The sequence below is a fragment of the Chiloscyllium plagiosum genome, unplaced genomic scaffold (genome assembly GCF_037043375.1).
Source record: "Chiloscyllium plagiosum isolate Xiang-an unplaced genomic scaffold, Cpla_swu_hap1 HiC_scaffold_21, whole genome shotgun sequence".
Lineage (NCBI taxonomy): Eukaryota > Metazoa > Chordata > Chondrichthyes > Orectolobiformes > Hemiscylliidae > Chiloscyllium > Chiloscyllium plagiosum.
In genome coordinates, this window is record NW_028270159.1 from 70649945 (window position 1) to 70662018 (window position 12074).

Consider the following 12074-nt stretch of genomic DNA (forward strand, 5'->3'; position numbering starts at 1 on the left):
ACACACAGCGAGGGAGGGACACGCACACACAGCGAGGGAGGGACACACACACACACAGCGAGGGAGGGACACAACACACACAGCGAGGGAGGGACACACACACACAGCGAGGGAGGGACACACACATTCACAGCGAGGGAGGGACACACACACACAGCGTGGGAGGGACACGCACACACACAACGAGGGAGGGACACACACAGCGAGGGAGGGACACACACACAGCGAGGGAGGGAGGGACACACACACACAGCGAGGGAGGGACACACACACGCACACAGCGTGGGAGGGACACACACACAGCGAGGGAGGGACACACACACACAGCGAGGGAGGGACACACACACACAGCGAGGGAGGGACACACACACATATACACACACAAAGCGAGGGAGGGAGGGACACACACACACAGCGAGGGAGGGAGACACACACACACACACAGCGAGGGAGGGACACGCACACACAGCGAGGGAGGGACACACACACACACAGCGAGGGAGGGACACACACACACACACAGCGAGGGAGGGACACACACACACACACAGCGAGGGAGGGACACACACATTCACAGCGAGGGAGGGACACACACACACACAGCGAGGGAGGGACACGCACACACAGCGAGGGAGGGACACACACACAGCGAGGGAGGGACACGCACGCACACACAGCGAGGGAGGGACACACACACAGCGAGGGAGGGACACGCACACACACACAGCGAGGGAGGGACACGCACACACACACAGCGAGGGAGGGAGGGACACACACACACAACGAGGGAGGGACACACACACACAGCGTGGGAGGGACACACACACACACAGCGAGGGAGGGACACACACACACAGAGTGGGAGGGACACACACACACAGCGAGGGAGGGACACGCACACACAGCGTGGGAGGGACACACATACACAGCGAGGGAGGTACACACACACACAGCGAGGGAGGGACACACACACACACACAGCATGGGAGGGACACACACACTGCGTGGGAGGGACACACACACACAGCGAGGGAGGGACACACACACACAGCGAGGGAGGGACACACACACGCACACAGCGTGGGAGGGACACACACACAGCGAGGGAGGGACACACTCACACAGCGAGGGATGGACACACACACAGCGAGGGAGGGACACACACACACAGCGTGGGAGGGACACACACACACAGCGAGGGAGGGACACACACACAGCGAGGGAGGGACACACACACACAGCGTGGGAGGGACACACACACAGCGTGGGAGGGACACACACACACAGCGAGGGAGGGACACACACACGCACACAGCGTGGGAGGGACACACACACAGCGAGGGAGGGACACACACACACAGCGAGGGAGGGACACACACACACAGCGAGAGAGGGACACACACACATATACACACACACAGCGAGGGAGGGAGGGACACACACACACAACTAGGGAGGGGTCACACACACAGCGAGGGAGGGACACACACACACACACAGCGAGGGAGGGACACGCACACACAGCGAGGGAGGGAGGGACACACACACACAGCGAGGGAGGGACACACACACAGCGAGGGAGGGACACACACACACAGCGAGGGAGGGACACACACACGCACACAGCGTGGGAGGGACACACACACACAGCGAGGGAGGGACACACACACACAGCGAGGGAGGGACACACACACATATACACACACACAGCGAGGGAGGGACACACACACATGGACACACACACAGCGAGGGAAGGACACACACACAGCGAGGGAGGGAGGGACACACACACACAGCGAGGGAGGGACACACACACGCACACAGCGTGGGAGGGACACACACACAGCGAGGGAGGGACACACACACACAGCGAGGGAGGGACACACACACACAGCGAGGGAGGGACACACACACATATACACACACACAGCGAGGGAGGGAGGGACACACACACACAGCGAGGGAAACAACACACACACACAGCGAGGGAGGGAGACACACACACACACACAGCGAGGGAGGGACACGCACACACAGCGAGGGAGGGACACACACACACACAGCGAGGGAGGGACACACACACACACAGCGAGGGAGGGACACACACACACAGCGAGGGAGGGACACACACATTCTCAGCGAGGGAGGGACACACACACACACAGCGAGGGAGGGACACACACACACACAGCGAGGGAGGGACACACACACACACAGCGAGGGAGGGACACACACACACAGCGAGGGAGGGACACACACATTCACAGCGAGGGAGGGACACACACACAGCGAGGGAGGGACACGCACGCACACACAGCGAGGGAGGGACACACACACAGCGAGGGAGGGACACGCACACACACACAGCGAGGGAGGGACACGCACACACACACAGCGAGGGAGGGAGGGACACACACACACAACGAGGGAGGGACACACACACACAGCGTGGGAGGGACACACACACACACAGCGAGGGAGGGACACACACACACAGAGTGGGAGGGACACACACACACAGCGAGGGAGGGACACGCACACACAGCGTGGGAGGGACACACACACACAGCGAGGGAGGTACACACACACACAGCGAGGGAGGGACACACACACACACACAGCATGGAAGGGAGACACACACTGCGTGGGAGGGATACACACACACAGCGAGGGAGGGACACACACACACAGCGAGGGAGGGACACCCACACGCACACAGCGTGGGAGGGACACACACACAGCGAGGGAGGGACACACACACACAGCGAGGGAGGGAGGGACACACACACACAGCGAGGGAGGGACACACACACGCACACAGCGAGGGAGGGACACGCACACACAGCGAGGGAGGGACACACACACACAGCGAGGGAGGGACACACACACACACAGCGAGGGAGGGACACACACACACAGCGAGGGAGGGACACACACACACAGCGAGGGAGGGACACACACACACAGCGTGGGAGGGACACACACACACAGCGTGGGAGGGACACGCACACACACAACGAGGGAGGGACACACACACAGCGAGGGAGGGACACACACACACAGCGAGGGAGGGAGGGACACACACACACAGCGAGGGAGGGACACACACACGCACACAGCGTGGGAGGGACACACACACAGCGAGGGAGGGACACGCACACACAGCGAGGGAGGGACACACACACACAGCGAGGGAGGGACACACACACATATACACACACACAGCGAGGGAGGGAGGGACACACACACACAGCGAGGGAAACAACTCACACACACAGCGAGGGTGGGAGACACACACACACACACAGCGAGGGAGGGAGACGCACACACAGCGAGGGAGGGACACACACACACACAGCGAGGGAGGGACACAACACACACAGCGAGGGAGGGACACACACACACACAGCGAGGGAGGGACACACACACACACAGCGAGGGAGGGACACACACACACAGCGAGGGAGGGACACACACATTCACAGCGAGGGAGGGACACACACACAGCGAGGGAGGGACACGCACGCACACACAGCGAGGGAGGGACACACACACAGCGAGGGAGGGACACGCACACACACACAGCGAGGGAGGGACACGCACACACACACAGCGAGGGAGGGAGGGACACACACACACAACGAGGGAGGGACACACACACACAGCGTGGGAGGGACACACACACACACAGCGAGGGAGGGACACACACACACAGAGTGGGAGGGACACACACACACAGCGAGGGAGGGACACGCACACACAGCGTGGGAGGGACACACACACACAGCGAGGGAGGTACACACACACACAGCGAGGGAGGGACACACACACACACACAGCATGGAAGGGACACACACACTGCGTGGGAGGGATACACACACACAGCGAGGGAGGGACACACACACACAGCGAGGGAGGGACACCCACACGCACACAGCGTGGGAGGGACACACACACAGCGAGGGAGGGACACACACACACAGCGAGGGAGGGAGGGACACACACACACAGCGAGGGAGGGACACACACACGCACACAGCGAGGGAGGGACACGCACACACAGCGAGGGAGGGACACACACACACACAGCGAGGGAGGGACACACACACACACAGCGAGGGAGGGACACACACACACAGCGAGGGAGGGACACACACACACAGCGAGGGAGGGACACACACACACAGCGTGGGAGGGACACACACACAGCGTGGGAGGGACACGCACACACACAACGAGGGAGGGACACACACACAGCGAGGGAGGGACACACACACACAGCGAGGGAGGGAGGGACACACACACACAGCGAGGGAGGGACACACACACGCACACAGCGTGGGAGGGACACACACACAGCGAGGGAGGGACACACACACACAGCGAGGGAGGGACACACACACACAGCGAGGGAGGGACACACACACATATACACACACACAGCGAGGGAGGGAGGGACACACACACACAGCGAGGGAAACAACTCACACACACAGCGAGGGTGGGAGACACACACACACACACAGCGAGGGAGGGAGACGCACACACAGCGAGGGAGGGACACACACACACACAGCGAGGGAGGGACACAACACACACAGCGAGGGAGGGACACGCACACACACAACGAGGGAGGGACACACACACAGCGAGGGATGGACACACACACACAGCGAGGGAGGGAAGGACACACACACACAGCGAGGGAGGGACACACACATTCACAGCGAGGGAGGGACACACACACACAGCGAGGGAGGGACACACACACTGCGAGGGAGGGACACACACACACACACACAGCGTGGGAGGGACACACACACACAGCGTGGGAGGGACACACACAGCGAGGGAGGGACACACACACACAGCGAGGGAGGGACACACACACAGCGTGGGAGGGACACGCACACACACAACGAGGGAGGGACACACACACAGCGAGGGATGGACACACACACACAGCGAGGGAGGGAAGGACACACACACACAGCGAGGGAGGGACACACACACGCACACAGCGTGGGAGGGACACACACACAGCGAGGGAGGGACACACACACACAGCGAGGGAGGGACACACACATACAGCGAGCGAGGGACACACACACATATGCACACACACAGCGAGGGAGGGAGGGACACACACACACAGCGAGGGAAACAACACACACACACAGCGAGGGAGGGAGATACACACACACACACAGCGAGGGAGGGACACGCACACACAGCGAGGGAGGGACACACACACACACAGCGAGGGAGGGACACACACACACACAGGGAGGGAGGGACACACACACACACAGCGTGGGAGGGACACACACATTCACTGCGAGGGAGGGACACACACACACACAGCGAGGGAGGGACACGCACACACAGCGAGGGAGGGACACACACACAGCGAGGGAGGGACACGCACACACACACAGCGAGGGAGGGACACACACACAGCGAGGGAGGGAGGGACACACACACACAGCGAGGGAGGGACACACACACGCACACAGCGTGGGAGGGACACACACACACAGCGAGGGAGGGACACACACACACAGCGAGGGAGGGACACACACACATATACACACACACAGCGAGGGAGGGAGGGACACACACACACAGCGAGGGAAACAACACACACACACAGCGAGGGAGGGAGACACACACACACACAGCGAGGGAGGGACACGCACACACAGCGAGGGAGGGACACACACACACACAGCGAGGGAGGGACACACACACACACACAGCGAGGGGGGGACACACACACACACACAGCGAGGGAGGGACACACACATTCACAGCGAGGGAGGGACACACACACACACAGCGAGGGAGGGACACGCACACACACACAGCGAGGGAGGGAGGGACACACACACACAACGAGGGAGGGACACACACACACAGCGTGGGATGGACACACACACAGCGAGGGAGGGACACACACACACAGCGTGGGAGGGACACACACACACAGCGAGGGAGGGACACACACACAGCGAGGGAGGGACACACACACACAGCGTGGGAGGGACACACACACAGCGTGGGAGGGACACACACACAGCGAGGGAGGGACACACACACACAGCGAGGGAGGGACACACACACATATACACACACACAGCGAGGGAGGGAGGGACACACACACACAGCTAGGGAGGGGGACACACACACAGCGAGGGAGGGACACACACACACACACACAGCGAGGGAGGGACACGCACACACAGCGAGGGTGGGAGGGACACACACACACAGCGAGGGAGGGACACACACACAGCGAGGGAGGGACACACACACACAGCGAGGGAGGGAGGGACACACACACACAGCGAGGGAGGGACACACGCACGCACACAGCGTGGGAGGGACAGAGACACACAGCGAGGGAGGGACACACACACACAGCGAGGGAGGGACACACACACACACACAGCGTGGGAGGGACACACACACTCATCGAGGGAGGGAGGGACACACACACACAGCGAGGGAGGGACACACACACACAGCGAGGGAGGGACACACACAAACACAGAGAGGGAGGGACACGCACACACAGCGAGGGAGGGACACACATACACACACACAGCGAGCGAGGGACACACACACACAGCGAGGGAGGGAGGGACACACACACACAGCGAGGGAGGGACACACACACGCACACAGCGTGGGAGGGACACACACACTCATCGAGGGAGGGAGTGACACACACACACAGCGAGGGAGGGACACACACACACAGCGAGGGAGGGACACACACACACACAGCGAGGGAGGGACACGCACACACAGCGAGGGAGGGACACACACACACACACACAGCGAGGGAGGGACACACACACACACACAGCGAGGGAGGGACACACACACACACAGCGAGGGAGGGACACGCACACACAGCGAGGGAGGGACACACACACAGAGCGAGGGAGGGACACACACACACACACACAGCGTGGGAGGGACACACACACACAGCGAGGGAGGAACACACACACACAGCGAGGGAGGGAGGGACACACACACACAGCGAGGGAGGGACACACACACACAGCGAGGGAGGGACACACGCACACACAGCGAGGGAGGGACACACACACAGCGAGGGAGGGACACGCACACAAACACAGCGAAGGAGGGACACGCACACACACACACAGCGGGGGAGGGACACGCACACATATACACACACACAGCGAGGGAGGGAGGGACACACACACACAGCGAGGGAAACAACACACACACACAGCGAGGGAGGGAGACACACACACACACACAGCGAGGGAGGGACACGCACACACAGCGAGGGAGGGACACACACACACACAGCGAGGGAGGGACACACACACACACAGCGAGGGAGGGACACACACACACAGCGAGGGAGGGACACACACACACAGCGAGGGAGGGACACACACACACAGCGTGGGAGGGACACACACACACAGCGTGGGAGGGACACGCACACACACAACGAGGGAGGGACACACACACAGCGAGGGAGGGACACACACACACAGCGAGGGAGGGAGGGACACACACACACAGCGAGGGAGGGACATACACACGCACACAGCGTGGGAGGGACACACACACAGCGAGGGAGGGACACACACACACAGCGAGGGAGGGACACACACACACAGCGAGGGAGGGACACACACACATATACACACACACAGCGAGGGAGGGAGGGACACACACACACAGCGAGGGAAACAACTCACACACACAGCGAGGGTGGGAGACACACACACACACACAGCGAGGGAGGGAGACGCACACACAGCGAGGGAGGGACACACACACACACAGCGAGGGAGGGACACAACACACACAGCGAGGGAGGGACACACACACACAGCGAGGGAGGGACACACACATTCACAGCGAGGGAGGGACACACACACACAGCGTGGGAGGGACACGCACACACACAACGAGGGAGGGACACACACACAGCGAGGGAGGGACACACACACAGCGAGGGAGGGAGGGACACACACACACAGCGAGGGAGGGACACACACACGCACACAGCGTGGGAGGGACACACACACACAGCGAGGGAGGGACACACACACACAGCGAGGGAGGGACACACACACATATACACACACACAGCGAGGGAGGGAGGGACACACACACACAGCGAGGGAAACAACACACACACACAGCGAGGGAGGGAGACACACACACACACAGCGAGGGAGGGACACGCACACACAGCGAGGGAGGGACACACACACACACAGCGAGGGAGGGACACACACACACACACACAGCGAGGGGGGGACACACACACACACACAGCGAGGGAGGGACACACACATTCACAGCGAGGGAGGGACACACACACACACAGCGAGGGAGGGACACGCACACACACACAGCGAGGGAGGGAGGGACACACACACACAACGAGGGAGGGACACACACACACAGCGTGGGAGGGACACACACACACACAGCGAGGGAGGGACACACACACACAGAGTGGGAGGGACACACACACACAGCGAGGGAGGGACACGCACACACAGCGTGGGAGGGACACACATACACAGCGAGGGAGCTACACACACACACAGCGAGGGAGGGACACACACACACACACAGCATGGGAGGGACACACACACTGCGTGGGAGGGACACACACACACAGCGAGGGAGGGACACACACACACAGCGAGGGAGGGACACACACACGCACACAGCGTGGGAGGGACACACACACAGCGAGGGAGGGACACACACACACAGCGAGGGATGGACACACACACAGCGAGGGAGGGACACACACACACAGCGTGGGAGGGACACACACACACAGCGAGGGAGGGACACACACACAGCGAGGGAGGGACACACACACACAGCGTGGGAGGGACACACACACAGCGTGGGAGGGACACACACACACAGCGAGGGAGGGACACACACACGCACACAGCGTGGGAGGGACACACACACAGCGAGGGAGGGACACACACACACAGCGAGGGAGGGACACACACACACAGCGAGGGAGGGACACACACACATATACACACACACAGCGAGGGAGGGAGGGACACACACACACAGCTAGGGAGGGGTCACACACACAGCGAGGGAGGGACACACACACACAGCGAGGGAGGGACACGCACACACAGCGAGGGAGGGAGGGACACACACACACAGCGAGGGAGGGACACACACACAGCGAGGGAGGGACACACACACACAGCGAGGGAGGGACACACACACGCACACAGCGTGGGAGGGACACACACACACAGCGAGGGAGGGACACACACACACAGCGAGGGAGGGACACACACACATATACACACACACAGCGAGGGAGGGACACACACACATGGACACACACACAGCGAGGGAAGGACACACACACAGCGAGGGAGGGAGGGACACACACACACAGCGAGGGAGGGACACACACACGCACACAGCGTGGGAGGGACACACACACAGCGAGGGAGGGACACACACACACAGCGAGGGAGGGACACACACACACAGCGAGGGAGGGACACACACACATATACACACACACAGCGAGGGAGGGAGGGACACACACACACAGCGAGGGAAACAACACACACACACACAGCGAGGGAGGGAGACACACACACACACACACAGCGAGGGAGGGACACGCACACACAGCGAGGGAGGGACACACACACACAGCGAGGGAGGGACACACACACACACACAGCGAGGGAGGGACACACACACACAGCGAGGGAGGGACACACACATTCACAGCGAGGGAGGGACACACACACACACAGCGACGGAGGGACACGCACACACAGCGAGGGAGGGACACACACACAGCGAGGGAGGGACACGCACGCACACACAGCGAGGGAGGGACACACACACAGCGAGGGAGGGACACGCACACACACACAGCGAGGGAGGGACACGCACACACACACAGCGAGGGAGGGAGGGACACACACACACAACGAGCGAGGGACACACACACACAGCGTGGGAGGGACACACACACACACAGCGAGGGAGGGACACACACACACAGAGTGGGAGGGACACACACACACAGCGAGGGAGGGACACGCACACACAGCGTGGGAGGGACACACACACACAGCGAGGGAGGTACACACACACACAGCGAGGGAGGGACACACACACACATACAGCATGGGAGGGACACACACACACAGCGAGGGAGGGACACACACACGCACACAGCGTGGGAGGGACACACACACAGCGAGGGAGGGACACACACACACAGCGAGGGATGGACACACACACAGCGAGGGAGGGACACACACACACAGCGTGGGAGGGACACACACACACAGCGAGGGAGGGACACACACACAGCGAGGGAGGGACACACACACACAGCTTGGGAGGGACACACACACAGCGTGGGAGGGACACACACACACAGCGAGGGAGGGACACACACACGCACACAGTGTGGGAGGGACACACACACAGCGAGGGAGGGACACACACACACAGCGAGGGAGGGACACACACACACAGCGAGGGAGGGACACACACACATATACACACACACAGCGAGGGAGGGAGGGACACACACACACAGCTAGGGAGGGGTCACACACACAGCGAGGGAGGGACACACACACACACACAGCGAGGGAGGGACACGCACACACAGCGAGGGAGGGAGGGACACACACACACAGCGAGGGAGGGACACGCACACACAGCGAGGGAGGGAGGGACACACACACACAGCGAGAGAGGTACACACACACACAGCGAGGGAGGGACACACACACACACACAGCATGGGAGGGACACACACACACAGCGAGGGAGGGACACACACACGCACACAGCGTGGGAGGGACACACACACAGCGAGGGAGGGACACACACACACAGCGAGGGATGGACACACACACAGCGAGGGAGGGACACACACACACAGCGTGGGAGGGACACACACACACAGCGAGGGAGGGACACACACACAGCGAGGGAGGGACACACACACACAGCGTGGGAGGGACACACACACAGCGTGGGAGGGACACACACACACAGCGAGGGAGGGACACACACACGCACACAGTGTGGGAGGGACACACACACAGCGAGGGAGGGACACACACACACAGCGAGGGAGGGACACACACACACAGCGAGGGAGGGACACACACACATATACACACACACAGCGAGGGAGGGAGGGACACACACACACAGCTAGGGAGGGGTCACACACACAGCGAGGGAGGGACACACACACACACACACAGCGAGGGAGGGACACGCACACATAGCGAGGGAGGGAGGGACACACACACAGCGAGGGAGGGACACACACACAGCGAGGGAGGGACACACACACACAGCGAGGGAGGGACACACACACGCACACAGCGTGGGAGGGACAGACACACACAGCGAGGGAGGGGCACACACACACAGCGAGGGAGGGACACACACACACAGCGAGGGAGGGACACCCACACATATACACACACACAGCGAGGGAGGGAGGGACACACACACACAGCGAGGGAGGGACACACACACACAGCGAGGGAGGGAGGGACACACACACAGCGAGGGAGGGACACACACACGCACACAGCGTAGGAGGGACACACACACTCAGCGAGGGAGGGAGGGACACACACACACAGCGAGGGAGGGACACACACACACAGCGAGGGAGGGACACACACACACACACAGCGAGGGAGGGACACGCACACACAGCGAGGGAGGGACACACACACACACACAGCGAGGGAGGGACACACACACACAGCGAGGGAGGGACACACACACAGCGAGGGAGGGACACACACACACAGCGAGGGAGGGACACACACACACACAGCGAGGGAGGGACACGCACACACAGCGAGGGAGGGACACACACACAGAGCGAGGGAGGGACACACACACACACACACACAGCGTGGGAGGGACACACACACACAGCGAGGGAGGGACACACACACACAGCGAGGGAGGGAGGGACACACACACACAGCGAGGGAGGGACACACACA